Here is a 22,228-nt window from a genome sequence, read left to right on the forward strand (position 1 = left end):
ATGTCTTTATTTTTATTTGCTTATAAAACTACTTAATTCACAACAAACCTTGTGGATGTGTTTATAATGATGCCCTGCCTCATCTGCTGCATCAGTGTTTCCTGTTCATATAATGCTCCACTGTGTCCTGACGGTCCATCACATGTGTTTTATTCTTGCTGATAAGAATAGGAGCAGGTGGCTATGTGCACTGGCACAGCGAGGCTGAAGCTAGCAGGCTAACAGGAGCTAACCTGGCCTCATTACAATATGGGTTAATGCTGAAAACAACTCTAACTCTCCGTGTCTTTGTTGGGAATCTCCTCATGTCCATTGTGTGTGGGGAGGGAGCAGAAAAGGCAACAACATGTCATCAGACAAATAATACCGTCTACTGTAACTGAAAGTAAACAGCAGCTTCCTCCCAACTTTTCTAAGTTTCTTTAACATCAACCTAATGTCACCTGGGGCCATGTGACAAACAGTCAGGCTTCAGCATGAGCTGGACTTTGTGGGATGACACTGACGTTACCTCCTCCAGCGTCGACCAGCACCGACGGTTCTCTTCACTGTGTTTTACGCTCGCCCGAAGAAACCACTGGCTTTGTTAGGTCTGTTACTATAGTAACGGTATTGCAGCGCTGTGGTAACCAGGAAAACTGGAGGATCCTCAACCGTTGGTAAATGGGACGGTCTGGCCTTCAAAGCACTTCCTGATTGTGGCGCGACGTCATAAATTTTGGTGGCAGTGTTTCCACCAACAGGAGACCAGCTGTTGAGGAAGATTTATTAAAGCTGCAGATTCACATGAGGTCAGAGATCAATTCAAAACAATAAACAATCAATCCCTGCATTATTGTAAACAAACACAACAGCTCTGTACACAATCAATTAAACTAACATTACAAATGTGCAAATATTGATCACTTGATAACTGATCTCCCAGCCATCATTACAATCAAACAATAATCCCGTCGTCTGTGAAAACGAAGCAGAACAGTGTGTTCAACAACTACAGGCTAAAGTCCACTTTGCACATTACACAGAGTGTAAGGCCACACAGGTTGGGAGGAAGAGGAGAGGTGTATGGACCAACACGTTTTCACTCGACCACCTTCAGGTCTGGTCCAGGGTCCTCTGGGCTGCTCAGAGAGCAGATCTCTAGACAGTTGTTGTTTTTGCTGCCCTCCTCTGGACAGACCAGACGGTGTGATTTGCGGTCGGCTTGTCTTTGTTGCCACACGTAAAGTGCAGCAATCATCAGGGCACAGATGCAGAGCACCAGCAGGAAGGAGACAGCCACCATGTGTGAACACATCCTGGAGGATGTTGAAGGGAAGCTGTTTGGGGGACTTTGCTTTGGCAAAGGACGTCCACTTCCTCTGCAGAGTCCTCTGTCCTCCCACATCGTCCTGTAATTGCACACACAGGCATCAGACTGTAGCATCAGATGACATCACATCCTGCTGTCACTTTTTATGTTACCTTGCAGACTTGAGACACACGGGAGATCTGCAGTTCATCCAGGAAGTTAAACTCTTTCCCAATTTCACTAAAGAAGAAGTAGAGTTTCTTCTCGGCTTGGTCCAGAGACGAGCCGACAAACGATGGGTCTGAAATACAGGAAGTGATGAAAGGAAGTGTCATGTGGTCAGAATACAGAGAAAAGAGATGTGAGAGCATGTGATCAGCTGACTCAGCTGAGTGGACAGGATACATTTTCTTTACAGAACCAAACTGTCTCAATCAGTGTCAGTGAACAATGAACTGATGGTATCAGATGATAGATCTGATATCTGTAAGAAGACTAGTAGAACGTTCAGACTCAGAGGAAGTGAGTCACTGTTCTGTGGCTTGAAGTCAAAGATGTGACATGAGTGTTTCCATTGTTTCATATTTCTGTGTTGACGACCGAGTGATGAGGCCGCTCTCTCACACTGAGCTGAGACAAACTGTTACAAAAGTTCCGTCCCTCCCCTTTGTGCAGGTTAGCTAAGAACGGCTACCTGGCTGCTCCTATTTCACATCACACTTGGTTTGAGTGAAGGTGGAACAGAGCCGCTGTGTCCAGGAGTCTGATGGCGGCAGCTGGACTCAAGGATGGTGTTTTGAAGACGTTTCGTCCCCCGCGTCGCTTCTTCGGTCCTGCTGCTGTTCTGGTGTGGAATCTGAGTTTTTATGTGTTCAGGACCTCTGTGGGGGGATCTTGACTCACATGACTAAGATCCCTGTTGTTGGTTAATGGTCAGTTAAGGACCAGACACTGTGCAGGACTAGTTGACGGCCCCATTGTGTTAGGGTTTGGATGGGGTGAAAGCTGCTGGGCAGGTGTTGACAAAAGGACCGATTGTGTGATTTAAAGCTGACCCAGCAGAGTTGATTTACTCCTGGTCCTCTTTGAAGACCAAACCACGTGAGACCTTTTCAGACCAGGTTTTGTTCAGATATCAGTGCTCTGCCTCACATAACTTTAGCAGAACTCAGATGAAGAATCATGGCTGAAACAGCATTCTCAGTGATTTCTGCTCTCAACAGATCAATATTTTAATTCAGAATGATTGATCCTCTTTGGCATAACAATACAACAGCAGACAACTCACTGAGTACATTCTGGCAGCTGAAGACACATTAGACAGATGAAGACTGTAGAGACACAGAGACAGACAGGTGCTGCTGGTAAGGCTTTCAGTTAACTTCAGAGTCCAGCACAGATCCAGGAAGTGTGTCAGCTTCCACAAACTCACTGGCCACCTCAGCAAAGGTGGGGAAAGGTCCTTCTAACTGAAAAGGCTCAGAGAAAAAGAAAACATCTAAAACATCTCACTTTCAATAACGTCTATTCATTTCAGCAGCTCAACTTCTCCCATTCATTCTAAAATCAAAACTTCAGACTAAAGATTTTTCACCTTTCAGCCTGAACCATAGAAATAATAATCTGATTACAATCTGATGAAGACTCAGTCTGTAAAGTAATCTGATTACGATCTGAAGGACTTTGTCCCTCAAGTTCTAGTCCGTCTTCAGAGAGTGTGGGCAGCTCTCTGTGAGTCATCACATGACTCCATCTGTGAGCAAGGCACTGACCCGAGGCGTAGCTCCAGGCTTTGAAGTGACATGATCAGTGCTGAGGGGCTGCTTAGCAAGGCACCATTGTTTACAGAGCAGCGTTGAGGAGGATTAAATCCAATGACCAAGCATCATCTTCATCTTCATGGCCTCCATCTTAGGCGCTAGACAGTGGAATGGGAGGAAGAGGAGGCCGTCTGCAGAGACACACAGTTGAGCTTTAAAACGTCTTTCTCTCCTGGTCTGGAATGAACCACTGTACCTGTTAGGAGAGGCAGCTGGTGCAACACTTCTGTGCCGCTGGGGTTTGATGTCAGAGGCGTAGTCGGGGGGCTGTAGGAGGTCGGGGTAGCAGGCCGGGGGAGGCTTCTTGGGCAGCACCGGTCTGAGTGGAACCTGATACCTGAAGAATTTATATGTTTACGCTATATCTAAAGTGGAATCTTCATCAAATGTCATCAACCATGATTAGTCGTTCAATAGCTGATTAGTTTGTTGATTGATTAAATGGGTCGAACTAACCCTGAGAATTTGTAGTTCAGGGAATGTTATCAGAATCTACATAAATCCAGGACCTGACGCTCACCTGTGTCCCTGACCAATCAGCTTACACCAGATTTCAGGTGAGTTCAATAATCACAGTGATCAACCACCTGATCACATTACACTGATCAATCAAGCGGCTTCTCTACTCAGCACTATCAGAGGCTGCAGCCAGAGGCAGGTCGTACCTGTCCAGTTGTGCAGGGGTCAGGGGGGAGTGGCTTAGTGGGAGGAGCAGGTCTGTCATGAACCTGACAGGAGAGAAAACAGGAAGCAGAGACAGAGTGACAGAGCTGCACAGAGGTCAAAGGTCAAACAGGCAAGGTTGCCTGTAGCATGTGATCCAATCACAGCTGTGCCATGTGATGTGGTCACCTCACACGCTAATCCCAGGTGTGAACAGTCACTGACTCTACATGGACCTCAGACCAGGACCTGCAAGTCCAGCTGTACCTGGGAGGATGAAGAGGAAGATGACAAGCAGAGCAACATGGACAGGATCCGACTCTGAACACACAGAGTGAGAGAAGGTGACGGGTTAGTCACAGTCCGTCAGGAGGTCAGAGTGTGCGTGTGTCTGTGTGTCAGTGAGTGTGTGTGTGTCAGTGAGCAGTCAGCGTGTGTGTGTGTCTGCAGTCAGAGTGCAGTCAGTGTGTGTGTGTGTGTGTGTGCAGTCAGAGAGCAGTCAGAGTGTGTGTGTGTGTGTGTGTGTGCGCAGTGTGGAATTATATAAGGTTACCTATGCACTGACATGATACAGAGCACATTTTTACTCGTATGTATGCTTTCACTCAGAGAAAAAGGGAGGTTTTCACACTCTTTCACACAAACACATCCTCCGTTACAGGGAGTTCGGGAGGATGTTATCATTCCTGGAACCCTTTTGATGCGGTGAAGGCGAAGCACTGGGAGGCATCGGACGTAAGATAAATCATCCAACATAGGAGGGATACAGAGTGTTTCACAGTCATAAATATGTTAGACCAATTATTATAATTGGTAGGTGGGAATAACAGGGCAACATGTCCCAATATGGTAATACCAACGAAGGTCTTGAAAAAACTGTTGATCTATTATGCAAATAGATTATGCAAATGTACCTCCACGAGCCTGTGTCCAGGAGGGGCAGAACACTTATGGAGGGGGAGTGAAGCAGACTGAAAGGCCTGTGTTCACTGAGTGTTCTCCCTTTGTGTGGTGTGTGCAGTCAGAGTGTATGTGTGCGTCTGCAGTCAGAGAGCAGTCAGAGTGTGTGTGTGCAGTCGGAGTGCAGTCAGTGTGTGTGTGCGTGCAGTCGGGAGTGCAGTCAGTGTGTGTGTGCAGTCGGGAGTGCAGTCAGTGTGTGTGTGTGCGTGCAGTCGGGAGTGCAGTCAGTGTGCTGTGTGTGCAGTCAGGAGTGCAAGTCAGTGTGTGTGTGCAGTCGGGAGTGCAGTCAGTGTGTGTGTGTGCGTGCAGTCGGGAGTGCAGTCAGTGTGTGTGTGTGCAGTCAGGAGTGCAGTCAGTGGTGTGTGGCAGTCGGGAGTGCAGTCAGGGTGTGAGAGTGTGTGTGTGTGTGTGCAGTCAGAGTGTGTGTGTGCAGTCGGAGTGCAGTCAGTGTGTGAGAGTGTGTGTGTGTGTGTGTAGTCAGAGTGTGTGTGTGCGTCTGCAGTCAGAGAGCAGTCAGAGTGTGTGTGTGCAGTCGGAGTGCAGTCAGGTGTGTGCGTGCAGTCGGGAGTGTGTGTGTGCAGTCAGAGAGCAGTCGGGAGTGCGTGCGTGCTGGTGTGTGTGCGAGCAGTCGGAGTGTGCGCGTGTCTGCAGTCAGAGTGTGCGCGTGTCTGCAGTCAGAGAGCAGACAGAGTGTGTGTGCGTGCAGTCAGAGTGTGTGTGTGTGTGTGTGTGTGTGTGCAGTCAGAATAGTATTTCTGCTGATCTTTTATAAATAATAAACTGTACATTTTCATAATGCCCACTGGTAAATAGTTAGAAATGTTCAAACTGTGTCTCTCTCTCTCCAAAATGCCAACAGGCAGAATGACCGTTTGATATAATAACCACAATATTGGCTCCTCACGTGAACTATACTTATACTATGGTGGAGCATTTGTATATTACTACAGGTTTCATAGTTTTTTTATGTTATTTGTTTTATATGATTTTCTTCCATACTTTTTGATGCCACTTGGTGAGAATTAATTACTCTGATTACTCTTATTACTTACTCTGTACTGAACACTATTTACTTTGATGACAGCAAGGGAGAATATTTTTTTCCAACAGACTAATAATTCAAAAGTAACATTGTCTGATGTAAAATATTTGCATGAAACACAAACGGCTCTCTGCATCTCAGAGCAAAAATCTCTTTCTATAGTATAAATCAGATCACTTAACTGTGTAAACTTTATAACAGTCCTGTGATCCTATGATGAATAAGTATGAATGCATGCACAGCTAGATGTTCAGTCACTTTCACTACCGCTCTCTGAATTCACATAGCAGTTGTCCTCTCCTGTGTTCCCTATAAACCACAAAACCACAAGAGGGCGAATCATTCTCACTGAAAGTAGGTATTATCACAAAAATTAAGTCAGTCTCCAGCATTTTACCGTTTGGTGTTTCTTCCTCGTCGTCAGGTGATCCATGTCGTGACTCACAAAAATATTCTAGAAAGATAATCACCTTGAAATCAATCAAAAGATGATGTGGAAAAAATTCTATAATTCTGCTGTAGACTGAACACAAGTTGAGTACCTTAGTCCTGACAAGTCTTTCCCAGTGTCCCTGCTGCTGTTTGACTATTTGAGAACGGGTTGGTTGGACTTCATTTCCCAGCAGCACTGTTCAGCAACAATATTCTGGTAAAGCTCCAGGTCGGCTCTGTACTGACGACCATTCACTCTGCCACTGCAGAACAAAAAGAGGGCATCAACACACTCCAAGTTTCCTCCATACCAGGTCACTTGTTTGCAATTCTGAGCATTTAAGGCAATTTACGATTTCAATTTGCAAAAACACAAAAGGGAACATTAATATTCTACATTGTTTCATGATCATCTCTCAAACTCTATAATCTCCCCCTATATCCCTCCTCATTCTTTGTCAGGGTGAACCAATAAACCACTATAATTCCTTGGAAGCTTCCCACAGGTGAGCAACCACAAGGAATCATGTATACTGACAGTCAAGAAATGCACCAACAACCCAGTTACATATTTTGCTGCTGATAGAAGGTCTTAGGAATCAGATGGGCAAGCTTTATTCTACTGTTATGTAATGTATACAATGAAAATCTGACACAATGAGGGGCGGGTATATTGAGTCTGTGCAAACAAAGAAGTTTGTTCCCTGACGATGAATGAATGTAACTGCAGCAGAGTAAGATATCTTTGCTAATTAGTATAATGGTAGGCCAATCAAATTCATGATAAGTGTAATCACAAATTAAATGTAGATTTCCTTTAAATCCAATTATGAGACAGCTGTATTATTCAGAAACAACAGAATACAGAACAATCACAGTAGCACCAAAGGAATGACTGAATGAGATGCCCTTTAACATTTAAACTGTACCCGAACTGTGTGACAAGCCGTTTGTTTGTCTAGTTACAGACTGGCATGCCGAACATGTACCCACTACCACCAGTGTAAAATGCTCTGGACAGAAAGTTCCACTGAATGTTGGATGTGAATGAAAGTGAGTGAGCAAACACTGGTGGGTCTGGTCCTGACAGACCTGTAGATGACTCTGTCAGAGAAGAAATCACAGCGCTGACTTTCTGGGTTCACCAAGATCACTCTTGCAACTGCACAGTTGACCGTCGATACCAACGTACATGGGGGTGGTAACTGAAATCCAACAACAAAACACTTAGAACAATGTAACTGTATTATTAAGACCACATATTGTACGACGTCTCGTGCCTTTTGTTGAGTCCGTCTCTTCGTTAGTGCTGATGACTGCTGTCTGTAGCTTTCATCTGCCCCTTCAGGTACACCTGTACACGTGATTTATGGAGTGTCTCAGCTCATTCATAGTAGCCTATATAAAACATCTTTCTGTGTGCTAGTTTACACCATCTCTTGCCTCTTAGTGTCAATCTGCGATGTTTAGTAAACTGTGGATCTGTATAGAAGTTACAAAAATGCTTTTACCATTTCCAGAGGGGTTTAGAGAGGCAGCCAGGCTAATCACTGGATACACGTCTATCGCATCCCTCTTCCTGTGTATGATAGCCAGCGTTCAATTAAACATTTTGACAGTGTGTATGTGACAACAACAACATCAAAATGGATATAAACCTTAAGTGGCCTACAGAGCAGAATAAAGGTATTCAGGACCACAGAAACAAGAGAGCAGAGGCTGTGTGGTTCCCTTACGCTCTTTGCAAACAACAACCCCTAATCAAAGGCAATAAGCTCTGACAACACCCAAACAAACGTGGGAATAGGGTTATAGAATAATTATTGTATGTTTTCCTCACTGTAACGCTGCTGTTAGTATACAGTTTCTTTGGCGGACCTTGAAGTTTCTAGCCCTATTACTCAACACTGTGCTCTGTTTGTACAAGGAGCCCTGACATCAGGCATCTCTGCCACTCCCTACGTATTGATAATAATGCCGCACAAACTTAATCACAGTACTCATTTTGAATGTATACAAGACCTGAAAGAATACAAGCTCAATCAAAATCAGCAGCACACCATGCCAAACACATACTGGTACTCACACTCAAAACTACACTGAATCTCTGAACACAATGCTTATCTAAAGACACCAACCTCTCCTTCTTAATTATTATTAATTAAATTATGATTCATTTTCTTCTTGTTAATTGCGAAAGAAGAAAAGAATTCTAAGAAGAAGAAAAGAAGAAAACAAATCTGTCAGGGCACGGTTAGAAGTTCCATTCAAACAATATAAAAGCACTACTGTTTCCTTACAGCTGAAGGTTTACAAACCATGTACAGAAGCTTGTATCATTTACAAATAACACACATAACAGTTGTTGGCTGTGTTAGTAACTCACTTGTAGATGACTGGCTCAGAAAATACTGGGGTATCAACCACAGTATCCTGTGAAGAGACACAGAAAAATCCATCACACATGCATTGTGTTTACTGCTCAGGTGTTGGGTATATGCTGCTAACACAACCCAATGACTCCATGGGTATTAATAAAGTTAATGTGAACGCACAACACTTTGATCATGTTCAATTTCAAATGACATAAACCAAACAGGCTCTCACACACAAGGAGTTCAGCAGCTCTGGTGCTTTAACCTAACCTAACCTAAAATAACATCCCTGAAGCACATACACCCAACACTAACCAGGTCTAAATGCATTCACTAGTTAACTAGTGCAACGTTTTGCCTTACTAGTGCGAGAAATAAAATATTTAATATCTAGAAATGTAACAAATGCTGAACTGGCTTTCCATACAACACTGTCATGAGGTCCACATTGTCCTGTAATGGAATCCAGAGTCTGAGAGTGTATGACTTTATAACAATAACAATTTCACTTTGTAGATTAAAGCAACATGTGCTGACACCAGAATCAGTCCTGTCAGCTGATATGAACAGGACTTCCTCCTCCTCCTCCTCAGGTTCAGACAATATGAAGTCCTCTATAAAAACACATACATTCATTAAGTATGTGTTCTTTATGTGTATAGGACCACTGTCCTCTGTGGACTAGCAGATGTGAGCATGTGAGGAACTGGAACCACTTCTTCATCTGAACCATGGAGATGCCAATTTATAACACCTGAAACCACCTCCACTGTCTGCACACACAGGAAGTTCACCCTTAAAGAAGCATTCAGCGAATTTCTTATATGTTTGAATGTAGCCAATCAATGCTCTCTGTTTCAGTTAACCTGTCTGCACAGAATTAGTCCCTTAACCCTCATGCATTGTTCGCAAACACTACCCTAATGTTGTTCGGGGACAAAAACGTCCCCTAACTTTAACGGTTTTAAAAATATATTAGATAAATATTTTTTTGAAATTTTTTTGCATAGACCTTTTAATTAACTTCAGTTCTAATCAACAGTAGTGAAAAAATCATTTTCCCCCAGGATTTTAACCCTTTAATCACCAATTTTATAAGGGGTGGTGCTGAAGATTGAAAAAAAAACACACAAAATGGCTCATTTTTAATAGAAAAGGTGAATGTGGACTGGATTCTTTTGAACCTTTATTACAGTCTTGGTCATGTCAAACATCAGTAAAAAAATTGACTTGATTGCATTTTAGTTTTTGCACAGCACTGGATTTTCTTTTTTTCTCCCTAATGTGTTGTTCGGGGACAAAAACGTCCCCTAACTTTAACGGTTTTAAAAATATATTAGATAAATATTTTTTTGAAATTTTTTTGCATAGACCTTTTAATTAACTTCAGTTCTAATCAACAGTAGTGAAAAAATCATTTTCCCCCAGGATTTTAACCCTTTAATCACCAATTTTATAAGGGGTGGTGCTGAAAATTGAAAAAAAAACACACAAAATGGCTCATTTTTAATAGAAAAGGTGAATGTGGACTGGATTCTTTTGAACCTTTATTACAGTCTTGGTCATGTCAAACATCAGTAAAAAATTGACTTTATTGCATTATTAGTTTTTGCACAGCACTGGATCTTTTTTTTTCTCCCATTTTGTCCCATAGACTTACATTATAAACACACTTTTTTTGACTGCACAGCCATGGCACTAAATAATCATGCATTCTTGATTGTTGGTGGTTTACCCTGTTGGTAGGAGGTAACATTTGTGATTTTTACAGTTAACAACTTAATTACCATATTAACCCTTTACCTGCAGGCCTGTGCTCATGTACTGTAGTTTCTGGCTTAAGTATATGGAGTTATAGGGAGTATTTTAGCACATAATTGTGTGTCTACACACTGTGTGTGTATGTTAGAGAGGAAGAGAGCCATTTGCACACTGTCAGGGAAGGAAAGTCAGGAAAATAAAGTTACTAAGTAAGTGAAGTGTACCTAATTCAGACGTACAACGGCAATGCATAAGCATGTAAAATGAAAACATCCAGGAGTTCTGGCGTCTGAAGTTGTGGATGGGTAAATAGCTGTTTTTTTTTTTTTTAGCTTTCGGAAAACACGTCCTCCAGTAGAGTGACTTTACTTTTAGGTTAGTGTCTCAGTTGAGATCACTGAATTAGTCTAAGTGAGGTCTAAGTGCCCCTTTTCCATGGTGTGTTGCGCTCCACACGACCATACGTACATGTGCATGTTACTAAATAGACACCATAGATAGATAACTTGATAACATAATAAATAATCATTGACTAACCAAATCTAATCTACAGTTTAGTCCCCTACTAAAATTAGTATTAAAAGTAGTTTAGTAAAGTAAAGTAAAGTAAATTTGTTGCAGCCCTAAAAGTAAGTGCCGGGCCCTTTGATGCTGAGAGGTTCGGACTAAACAAAACAAAAACACTAGTGGACTTGCATGCATCCTCCTGGTCATTTAATGGTGACAAGAGCAGCAAGCAGCATGAAGAGAGGATTCACTTGTGAACGAATGAAGGATTCACTTGTGAACGAATGAAGGATTCGCTTGTGAACAAGTGACGGATCTACTTGTGCAGCCTTCACAGCTTCACAGCCTGGCCCTTCATAGAGCCAGGCTGCACAATCATTTCCAGAGATTGTGCACAAGTGAATCCTCTCTTCATGTTGCTTTCTGCTCTTCTCACCATCAAATGACCACAAGGTCACATGTAAGACCACTTGCCTTTTGTTTTGTTTAGTCTGCACTTGTAGACATCAAAGGGCCACACATGCATAGCAACACTTTCTTTTTTTTTGTTTACTATGAAGACTCTGTGGTTGTGTGTACTCACAGACAACAAGATCAGTGTGCAAATGGCTCTCTTCCTCTCTAACATACACACACAGTGTGTAGACACACAATTATGTGCTAAAATACTCCCTAAAACTCCATATACAAGCCAGAAACTACAGTACATGAGCACAGGCCTGCAGGTAAAGGGTTAAAGCAGTGATTTAAGTCAGTGTTATTCACAGGGATCTTACACATTTAACTAATCAGTTTAAAGTATTCAAGTCTTACAAATGAATAAATTATAAGTTACATTTAATCATATTTGTCAATCTACTGTTTATATGGCTAGCGTTTGCTCAGTAACTGGTATATTAATGATTATCAATAGTATGGGTTATTACAGCAGCGGGTTAACGTTACCTCTCCACTGCGCTCTCCCAGCCTGAAATAGACGAGTCGGCGCCGATTTTGCTGCTGCCGGAGCGCCTCTCCTCTTCCTCCAACAACCTAAAAATTAAAAAAAACAAAATCCAACTCTCGAGCTCCTTTTTTCGTTTGTTTCTCTGTTTCTTTCCTCTCTTTTCTCTCTCTCGCCTGTCTGCTGTCGTCTGTCCGCGCTTTTGTTTTTCCCGGGCTTGGGGGGCAAACGTAATGACGTCGTGCCACAATCAGGAAGTGCTTTGAAGGCTAGACCGTCCCATTTACCAACGGTTGAGGATCTTCAGGAGGACGCTGTTGTGACCTGATCTGGTCACCCCGGATTCCCAGACTCCGTCCCCGAAGCACAGAACATTGAATGAAAACCAGTACTGATCAGTTTCAGTTTCGCCTTTATAAAGGAGAGAATGCACAGCTCAATACAGACCCCTCGATCTGCTCCTGCAGCTGACCATTTGCATTCTGTCCGTCCCATGCATTAGGCTCGTTTTATTAATCTTACAACAAGGGTGGTTACATTTACATAGAAAGGCATAAAAGGTGATGTTTTCAGTGAAACATGCATATTCAATAATCACAAGGTGGAGGGCGTATACGAAACTAAAAGACATTGAAGTTCTCCCACTCACATCTTTGATGTGAGTGTGTGTGTGTATTCTCACAGGTCCTCCTGTTACGACCTTGAGTATATCTTTCTCTTTGGCAAGCTTGTGTTTTCATCTTTGGGTCAACTAAGGGGTTTGCAGTTCGAATTTCTAAACTAACCATTAAACATCAGAATACTTTATGGCCTCAGTCAGAGGTCTCAATCTATGAGCAACCATACACTTTTACCATATGTGCAAACAAACATATATTTTGACCAGGTTTGACCATATATTTCCACAATTCCCCCTTTTGGACTCTACTAAGAGTCCAACACAAAATAAGGAAAAAGAAACAACAAACGGTCACATCAGCAAATAGGAAAACACTGTGTGTAATCAAACAAAACTATGGGTAAAAGTGACATCTATATGTAACAACACTGTGAGTAAATGTCCAAACGCCTGGTGTGTGTATGCGTGTCAAAACCATAAATGAAGGTGCCAAAAAAGAAAAACTCTGTGAAAAATGTAGTGTATTAAAAAACATATCATGTGAGTACATAAAACGAAACATGTTATACATCATAGTATGTGGGGGTATTTTAATCGGTCGGTCTTTCACCGTTCCCGCCCCCAGATACTCCTAACAGCTCAAATATAATGACAATTGTCAGTTAGAATGTACAAAATTGTGTTTTATCAGTTCATGTGTGTGTTCCTGTCCGTCTGCGTCCATCCAGCGCCCCGCCTGGTTCTCTGGTCCTCTCGTCCTCAGGATGTGTCTTCTTTCTTCGGATCCCTGGGGTTAGACTACCCGGGATCCTTGATCTCTGTCAGGGGATTATTCTGCCCCTTTTGTGACAGGATCTGTGTCTGAATCAGCCGATTCAGACTTCTGTGCCCTCAGATCAGTTTGGACGTCCTGTAGAGAGCGTTGAGGCTCCTCTGCGCCTGCGCACTGGCTCCAGTGATACCAGGTGTCCCCCTTTCCTCTCAGCCGAACCGCGTGAGAGGTGCGTTCCGTCACCTGATAGGGACCTGTCCACCTCGGCTCCGACCACTTCCTTTTATCACCTTCAGGAGGACCCGCGCGGCTGTGTGTGGCTCCTTCTGGACTCACCATCTCTCCTTTCTCCTGTAATACAAATTCTAACACCAAAGCTTCAAATTCATTATATTATGGTTTATATTAATACCATACTGCATGCTTCTTCAGTCTCAGCCGCCAGCTGGTCCAGGAAACTGTCGACCTGTAAGAAGCTCATAGGGTGTGGATTATATGGCGTTATTACCAGAACATCAATACAATAGATAATACTTGAACCCATATAAATTTGGTCTGTGCACAGATTTTAGCCAATTTTTGTTTGAGGTTTGATTCATCCTTTCCACCTTTCCTTGAGGCTGTGAATGATAAACAGTACCAAAAGCATGCTTCTTTTTTTTTTTTCGGAAAACCATGTCTAGGGATGTAGGTGTTAATCAGAAATTTAATGACAGTTTATCACGACACCCCACATGGCCTACCCCATGCGCTTCCTCCATGGCAGTCTGTCTCAGTCCAGGTGGCAGTATGGGGCGTCCGTCAGGCCCTCTCCATACTCCTCCTGTGTCAGTCGCCCCTCTAGCTTTCCACAGTGTTTTTTCCTGTGGAGAGGCTTTGTTTTGCAATTGCATCAAATCAGTCCAATCAACAGGGGGAGGCAAGTCTGTTTCTGAACACATAAAAATCATTCGCTCAACATAGCCTGCTGCCTGTTTTGCTGCCTGATCTGCTGCATTGTTTCCTCTTGTGACCCTGTCAGTTCCTGCTCCATGACCTTTGCACTTAATCACAGCCATTTTGCTAGGCAACAACAGAGCTTCAGCAAGCTCTCTCATCTCAGCCTCATGCCGTATAGGTTTGTTAGTTGCAGTGAGAAAACCTGCTCTCAGCCATTGCCCTAATTCCACATGCACTGCTCCTGCCGCATATGCTGAGTCAGTAAAAACATTGATGTCCTGTCCTTGACCTATCTTTAGTGCCTCAATCACTGCCCTCACCTCGGCTCTCTGCGCTGACTGCTGTCCCTCTAATCTTTCTGCTTTCAGTGTTCTCATTTCTTCCCCTGTGTCTTCAACAACTGCGTATGCTGCTCTGAGTCCTTCTGTGTCATGTCTAAAACAGCACCCATCTGTGAACAGATTTCTGGCCTCTGAAAGAGGTGTGGCCTGTAAATCCATTCTGACTTTTCTTCTCTGGTTACCCTCTCTACACATGTGTGTGGCTCTCCAGCTCCTATCTGCTCTGCCATGTTGATGCCCTCATGTGTGAAGGTGATGTTTGGTGCTTCTAAAATCTTGCTCAACCTCCTCTGTCTCAATGAGGTGAGTGTGAATGTCTCTGAGTTCACGTATGCCACTACACTATGTGTTGTCAGTACATACAGCTGGTGTCCCATGACCATGTGTGCGGTTTTTTGAATTAGCTTAGCTATTCCTGCTGCGTGTGTTGTGCATTGAGGGTGTCTTTTCTCCATGTTGTCCAGGGGGGCACCGATGTACATCAGTATTACTCTCTCTCCCCCTTTTCTCTGGAACAGGATGCCATTGATGCAGGCATCCGTTCCAGAGACATCCAAATAGAAAGGTAAAGTGTAGTCAGGTGTGGCTAGTTCTGCTGCAGTGGCCAAAGATTGTTTAAGAGCAATGAATGCTTGTTCCGCGGCCTGCGTCCAATTTAGGCGAGCTGACACATTACGCATGCCATGTTCTTTGGCAAGGTCTCTGAGAGGTTGTGTGAGGCCAGTGTAGTTAGCAACAAAGTTTCTACTGTAGCCAGTCAGACCGAGAAATGAGAGCATGTCCTTCACTTTGTCAGGACGCGGATGATGCAAAATGGTAGATTTGTGTGAAGGCGATATGCTGACTCCCTTTTGTGAAACAATGCGTCCTAAGAAAGCAACTTGTTTCCTGACTAATTGGAGTTTAGATTTGCTGACCTTAAAACCAGCTGTGGCCAGATGTTGCAAAACAGCCTGCGTGGCATCCAGGCAGATTGCTGCCGTTGGAGCTGCGATAAGAAGGTCATCAACGTACTGAATGAGTGTAGTGTTTTCTGGGAGGGTGCAGTGACTGAGTATCTGTTTCAAAACCTGATTAAAAATACCGGGGGAGAGCGCAAAACCTTGAGGTAGCCTGGTGTAGCGATACTGCGTTCCCTGATATGTGAATGAGAAAATGTCTCTGCATTCAGGTGCCAGAGGGAGACAAAAGAAAGCATTAGCTAAATCTATGCAGGTGAACCAGCTCTGTGAAGGATCCAGTTGGGCCAATGCCACGTATGGATTCGGAACTGGTACCGTGGGGGTTGACAGTGCAGCGTTAATGTCCCTCAGATCATGTGCCATGCGATATTTACCTGTCCCTTTCTTTTCTACAGGTAGGATGGGAGTGTTCCAATCTGAGTGAGAGAGTTCCAGCACACCATTTTCAAAGAGTCCATGAATAGTATCTGCAATGCCAGCTCCGGCTGCTGGCTTGTGTGGATACTGTGGTATCCACAAAGGGCCTGGTGTGTTAATCTGCACAGGTTCACAGTCCACCAGACCCACATCAGTGGGACCGTCTGCCCATAAATGTGGTGGCAAGCTGTCAATCACAGCCTGTGCCAGAGGATGATCAGTTTTCTCTCTACCATGATGTCTAGCAAGCAGTTCATGTGCCAGAGTGACAGTGTTCATAGTTGAAACAGTTATTTTGTATGCTTTAGCAGATGGAGAATACATGATTTGAGGTAAAGGTGTGGGTTGCCAGTCTGATTGCCCCATGGCACGTTTAACCATGCCACCTAGTTCTTTGGCCTGGTGGTTTGGATGTACAGCTAATGAGACGTGGGGATGCCCTTCGTCACTCATCATGTACCAAGACATTTGTTCTGGAGTGAGGTCCACACCGGCTGCCATGCCCTCAGGTGCCACAAAAATGTCTCGGACTGTAATAGACCAGTCCTGTCCCTCTAGGGAGTGCGCAAACTTCTCATGGTACCAATCAGTTTGCTGCCTGTCATAAAATAGAGTCACATGAGGGGGGTCAGGGGGAGAAACATATGGTTCGACCTGCGCTATCCAGGGCTTCCACTGCAGGTAGGCAGAAAGGATTCCTGGGTTCTGGGGAGTTTCAGGATGTAACATGCCCCAGTAGATGTCAGCACATGGGTCAGTCACAGGTCTCATCAGATATTGTCCGCCTGTGTCTGCAACATTACAGTGGAACATGGTGCCGTCCGGCAGTGTCACTGTCAGCCCGTCTGGGCCGCACAAAATAGATGCTCCAAACTTAATCAGCAAGTCTCTCCCCAGTATATTCAGAGGCAGAAGAGGTGAGTGTACAAAACAGTGTGAAACAGTCTGATGTCCCAACTGAGCAGTCATGGGAGTGGTTATAGGCAGAGTCTGTTTATCCCCAGAGAAGCCCATCACAGTGATAGAGTTGTTGGACAATTCCATAGAAGATGATTGAAACAGTGTAGAACAGGTGGCGCCAGTATCCACCAGAAAAGGCAGTGTCTCATCCTCTACTTGCATAGATAACATCGGGTCTGCCGTGCCGATGTAATCTGAGCTGCTCTGTGGGGTGTGTCGTTGTGAGAAGTCACAATCCCACTGTTCCCAGCCGGAAACAGGAAACTGTCCAGTGAATGTAGGTCCTGGGGGGCGGGCGGAAGCCCTCCGTGGACCAGACGCTGCACGTCCTCGGGCATACTGTCCCTGTCTGTGTGGACAGTCCTTGGCCCAGTGTCCCAACTCCTCACAGTAATAGCAGCGGTCACGACCTGGGTCTCCCCTCGGCTGTCCCCTAAGTGTTCCACCCCTTCCGCGCCTGCCTCTCCATCTGCCCCTCCCTGATCCGTATCCCCTGTAGGACCCCGTAGGCTGCTGATAATCAGGAGAATAAGGTGGTGGAGGCACCAAGGTGTGACAGGAGGTGCGTCAGAGCTTTCAGTGACAACCATGACTTTATTATTTTTATCTTTCTTTTTTCATTGGCCTTCTGTCTGGCCTCAGTCAATTGCATTTTCAATAATTGTGTCTGCAAATCCTGGACATCCTTACTGTCAGCTTGTGCTGCGTCTTGGGCACGTGCCAAATGATGCACTAGATGTCTCTCCCACACACTGGAATCACACCCTGCCATGTCTGGGTTATTATCCATGGCAGTTTTTACGGTCTCAGGAACCCCGTTTAGGACGGCGGTCCTGTACCACACCCTCTGAATGCCTGGGTTACCAGGGTGGCACCCGGTGTGTTTGATCCATGCATCTGAACTCCAGCTGTCCTCCCTTCCTGTGATCCGTCTTTCCACACGCCTCCCACGTGAAGTGTAGCGTCTCCAAATTGGGGGTTAGCGTGTGCATATGTGTGTGGTGTTAAGTCCTGAGCTATAGCAGCCCGCAACTCCTTTAATTCTTCCTGCAACTGTTGCACCTTGTCTATTTCTCCCTGCTTTGTGTTCACAATGTCTGGTGTCTGTATTCTGTGTGACAGCGGGGCTTCAGCTGCAACACATAGTGCTCTGTCGCAGCTCGGTTCTCTCTCCTTTCGCAGCTGGAAAGGTGAGAGGTCAGGGGCCTCTGGAGGCCCTTCACGGGCGCTAACTCCCGAGGGTAAAGCAGACACACTACTCACTTGGGACGTGTGAGAGCTGTCATCAGACCACGCCTCAGGGGAATCAGGCATGTCTGTTATGGCCAGTGTGCCTTGAGTTATTTGTAAAACTGGATATAATCCAGCAGATGAATGAGAGGATGGTGGTGCAGTAGGAGGGGTGGTGTATACGGTGGGGATCCTTATGTTTTTCTGCTTTGGCATCCTGTGTTTTGGGCTTCTCAGTCATGAGGTGAGTTACACCCTGACCTATCAAAGCCCATCGCGCCCACTGAGCTCTCTTCTCCTCTGCTTTTTCCTGCTCCCTCTTAAATCTCCCTTTCTTAGACCAACCACACTGCTCTGCACTCTTCCTGGCCTTCTCCCTCTCTGCCTTCGCTTCACCCTCCTTTCTCCAAAACTCCTTCTGTAAACAACCTCTATCTTTCATGCCACGGCCTATTTCTCCAGCAAATTAATGACTGCCTCCCTCATCTGAGTCATCTCTTCAGATGCGGTTTTAGAGTCAAAAGCCTGATGCAGCGCTTTCTCTAAAATAATCAGTTGAGCTTCTACTGTTTTTAGTGGGCTGTTCGGACCCCACCCATCATCAACAGTGTCTCTGTTAAAATCTCCGTCCATGTCGTCAGTCATCAAAGTCTCAGTCATGTGATTACGTGAAAATTAAAAACTAAAGCTTAATAAGTTTGTGTTATTTGCAAAACTGTGCTCAGAAGAATTAACAAAACTATGTTGTTAGAAAAGTTCACAAAACTATGTTCACATCAGAAATATATACAAAAGTATGTGCACAACAAAAACACTAATCCAGTTCGTGAGTGAACCTACTTCAACAGGCCACTGCTTTACGTTTACACCAATTAAGGTTTCCAGCAGTGCTGCTGCTTCAGTTCACCTCGTCTCTGGCATTCATACACATTCCACACTCATGCTTTACCCATTTATACTGCGAGCTCGGTGTGTGTGTCAGTACTGTATCTTCACTTCTCTTTGTTTCTCTTTAGGGGTGCTTCATGAACTCACAGGACTTATTCTCTGGTCTTGCCGTCCAGTGTAAGAACGGCTCACAGTTATTTCATTATTTACTCTCTACTCTCTGGTCTTGTCGTCTTTATCTCAGACGACTCACAGTTATGAGTCTCAGAGTTCCTTTCTTTTCTAGATTCTGGCCGACTGAGAAATATGGCACGCTGTGTCCCTGGTACTCAGTCCAATGGATTCGAGACTAGCCTCTGTCCGTGACACCAGAATCTTATATATCTGTAATTTGGAAGCCTGTAGACTTACTACAACTCCCGCCTAACTAGTGCGGTCATTGTTTCAGTTTCCAGTCAGTCCAACATTCATACCATGTGTTTTTGCCTGGTCTTGTTCTTTTTCTCTCTCTCTTTTCTGTAGTGATTTAGGGTTCCTCAAGCCCCGGGCCTCAAACCCAGCTTTTCCGGCCTCGTCAGAGCACCGGTGGAGTCGCCACACTCAGGATTTTCTGCTACCCCTTTTTCTCTTAAATTCTCTTAATCCTCTGCAGGCATCATTTAATCTCTTAAACAGCTGTAGTCATTACTCATTCACCGTAGTCATAATTCATTCACTTACGGTTATTGTTAATTCACTGTAGTCATAATTCATTCACTTACAGTTATTCTCTTAAATTCATTCAGTCAATGTTCTTTTCACTTTTACAGACAGATTACTACTAAGACTCGGGACACGTTACATTTTAGAGTAGTCAATGCAGATAAAAAGGTCTGCTTACCTTATTGTTGCCATGGCACGTGTCCTCTGTCTGTTCGTAATCGGCCCCTGTGTTCAATTGACGGATCTGAGGATGATTTTTGCCTTTGATCCCGGACGAGCCCCCAAATTGTTGTGACCTGATCTGGTCACCCCGGATTCCCAGACTCCGTCCCCGAAGCACAGAACATTGAATGAAAACCAGTACTGATCAGTTTCAGTTTCGCCTTTATAAAGGGAGAATGCACAGCTCAATACAGACCCCTCGATCTGCTCCTGCAGCTGACCATTTGTCAGCTGTCCGTCCCATGCATTAGGCTCGTTTTATTAATCTTACAACAAGGTGTGGTTACATTTACATAGAAAGGCATAAAAGGTAATGTTTTTCAGTGAAACATGCATATTCAATAATCACAAGGTGGAGGGCGTATACGAAACTAAAAGACATTGAAGTTCCCCACTCACATCTTTGATGTGAGTGTGTGTGGTATTCTCACAGGTCCTCCTGTTACGACCTTGAGTATATCTTGTCTCTTTGGCAAGCTTGTGTTTTCATCTTTGGGTCAACTAAGGGGTTTGCAGTTCGAATTTCTAAACTAACCATTAAACATCAGAATACTTTATGGCCTCAGTCAGAGGTCTCGACCTATGAGCAACCATACACTTTTACCATATGTGCAAACAAACATATATTTTGACCAGGTTTGACCATATATTTCCACAATGCTCAGGAGGACGCGGCCTCCTGAGACTGCGTAGGCTGCGTCCTCCGAAGGATGCAGACCCTGAATTGGGACACAGCTAGTGTTAATGCAACAGAGAACCTTCATTTCTGTAAGGCTGTGTGTATCATGTGCTTTGTCTCTCCCTCAATGACATGATGAAGCTACTGTGTCACATCCTGTCATTACAACTACAGCTGCACCAGTTGATTAATGTGATTTAATAGTATGTGAAGCAACCTGGTCAATATTAGTCATCTTCTCTGCTTTTCTCCTAAATTATGGAGCTGTGATGCTGCCCACCAATGATCCTTGACTTTTGTCAGTCACACTCTGCTGCCTGCCATTGTCATTCCATGTCAGCCATTTGTGTCTGTGGTAAAGTACAGTGTATTGTTGCTGACAACACATGCTGTAGAGTTCTATAGGTGACCAGGTGTATCTGCATATTGGTAGTATTGATGTGTGGGAACATTCAGATCTTCAACAGTGCAGCCACATTGGAAGTACATAGATTAGAGTAGAATATAGCATGTCCTTCCAGTGTGGCTGCACTGTTGAAGATCTAAATGTGGCTCGTTTGTCTTTGCTGGTGTTCTTGTCTGTTAGTTAATGTGTGGGTTTTCTGGTTGAAAGATGTGATGCTAATGTGTGCTAAGCTATTTTAAATGATTTGACAACACTGTGAGGTCATTCATGTGATTTACATGAGCTTCAATGACTTGGTGTTTTCCTCTTGTCGTTCCATGTCAGCCATTTTGTCTCTGTTAAAACAGTGGGTGTTGTGGAACAAAATCTAAACCTGTAGATAATTAGCTGCCCCTTTGTAATAATAGTGACACTTTTTCTGCTAATTGCATTATGTAATTGTTGATCACAATGAGAGGTTAACAGGAGTACAGGATTACTAATGAATTTTGAGTTCATTTGATTAGCTTAAATCAGTGTTGGTAATGTTTGCTGACAGTCATGTAGCTCTCAGCGTAAGTTCAATCAGGAAGACTCTATTTCCCATCATTCACCATTTATCCCTATCCGCTTCCTAATCTTTCTCCCTCTATCCCTCACTCCTCTGCTCCCCCTCTCTTCCGCTCACTTAGTCAGGTGCTTAATAGAAAGCACCTCCCTCACCAATGAGCTGTCGCTTTCTATCCCTCTCCTGACCAATCACAGCTTAGCACGAAATTTAAAAGTCTTCGTCTCTCTCCAGCTGTCTTCTGATTGAACCCGGCAACGATTCTGCGCTGCTCTACGCTGCAATCAACTGGCATTATTCCTCCTCCTGAACTCACTTAATCCAACATCAGATCCAAATTCCGTCTCCCCTGCACCCGTGCCGGCAGCGGCTCCCGCGGCCGGTAAAAGGAGCGAGAAGTCAGCCTCCTCTGCTCCCAGGGCTAAACGAAGGAACGCTTACTCTCCTGCTGCCGCTACTCCACTTATTCCCTCGACACGCTCAATCAAACACTGCCAGTGCCAGTCTTTGTTTCTTCAATCAGTCGACCTCCACCTGAAGGCAGTCGTAGAGTCCACATCTCCTGCTCCTGCGGTCCCTGCCGATCCAGCCACTTGATCTCAGCCGCCGATCTCCCGTTCTCCTTCACCATCTTCCTGCTACACTCTGGCGTCTGCTCGGCCTGCCCCTCCTATAGGTAGGCCCTTCATTCGCAATCCGCTAACATATGACATTAATTCTGCAGGCAGGGACAATATTTGTAAACCTCAT

The 22,228-nt window shown here is 44.4% G+C and overlaps 1 long non-coding RNA gene across 1 annotated transcript; it reads right to left on the minus strand.

Moving 5' to 3' along the window:
• Positions 1-832: 832 nt before the first annotated feature.
• LOC114430267 (uncharacterized) lies at positions 833-3,999 on the minus strand. The gene is made up of 6 exons (XR_003669976.1): positions 3,964-3,999; positions 3,777-3,839; positions 3,308-3,448; positions 2,580-3,242; positions 1,465-1,592; positions 833-1,391 (listed from the first exon to the last, which is right to left on the minus strand). It is a non-coding gene; the product is annotated as an uncharacterized LOC114430267 (long non-coding RNA).
• Between the last annotated feature and the right edge of the window lie 18,229 nt (positions 4,000-22,228).

This window comes from Parambassis ranga, unplaced genomic scaffold, assembly GCF_900634625.1.
Source record: "Parambassis ranga unplaced genomic scaffold, fParRan2.1 scaffold_22_arrow_ctg1, whole genome shotgun sequence".
NCBI classification, from domain to species: Eukaryota; Metazoa; Chordata; class Actinopteri; family Ambassidae; genus Parambassis; species Parambassis ranga.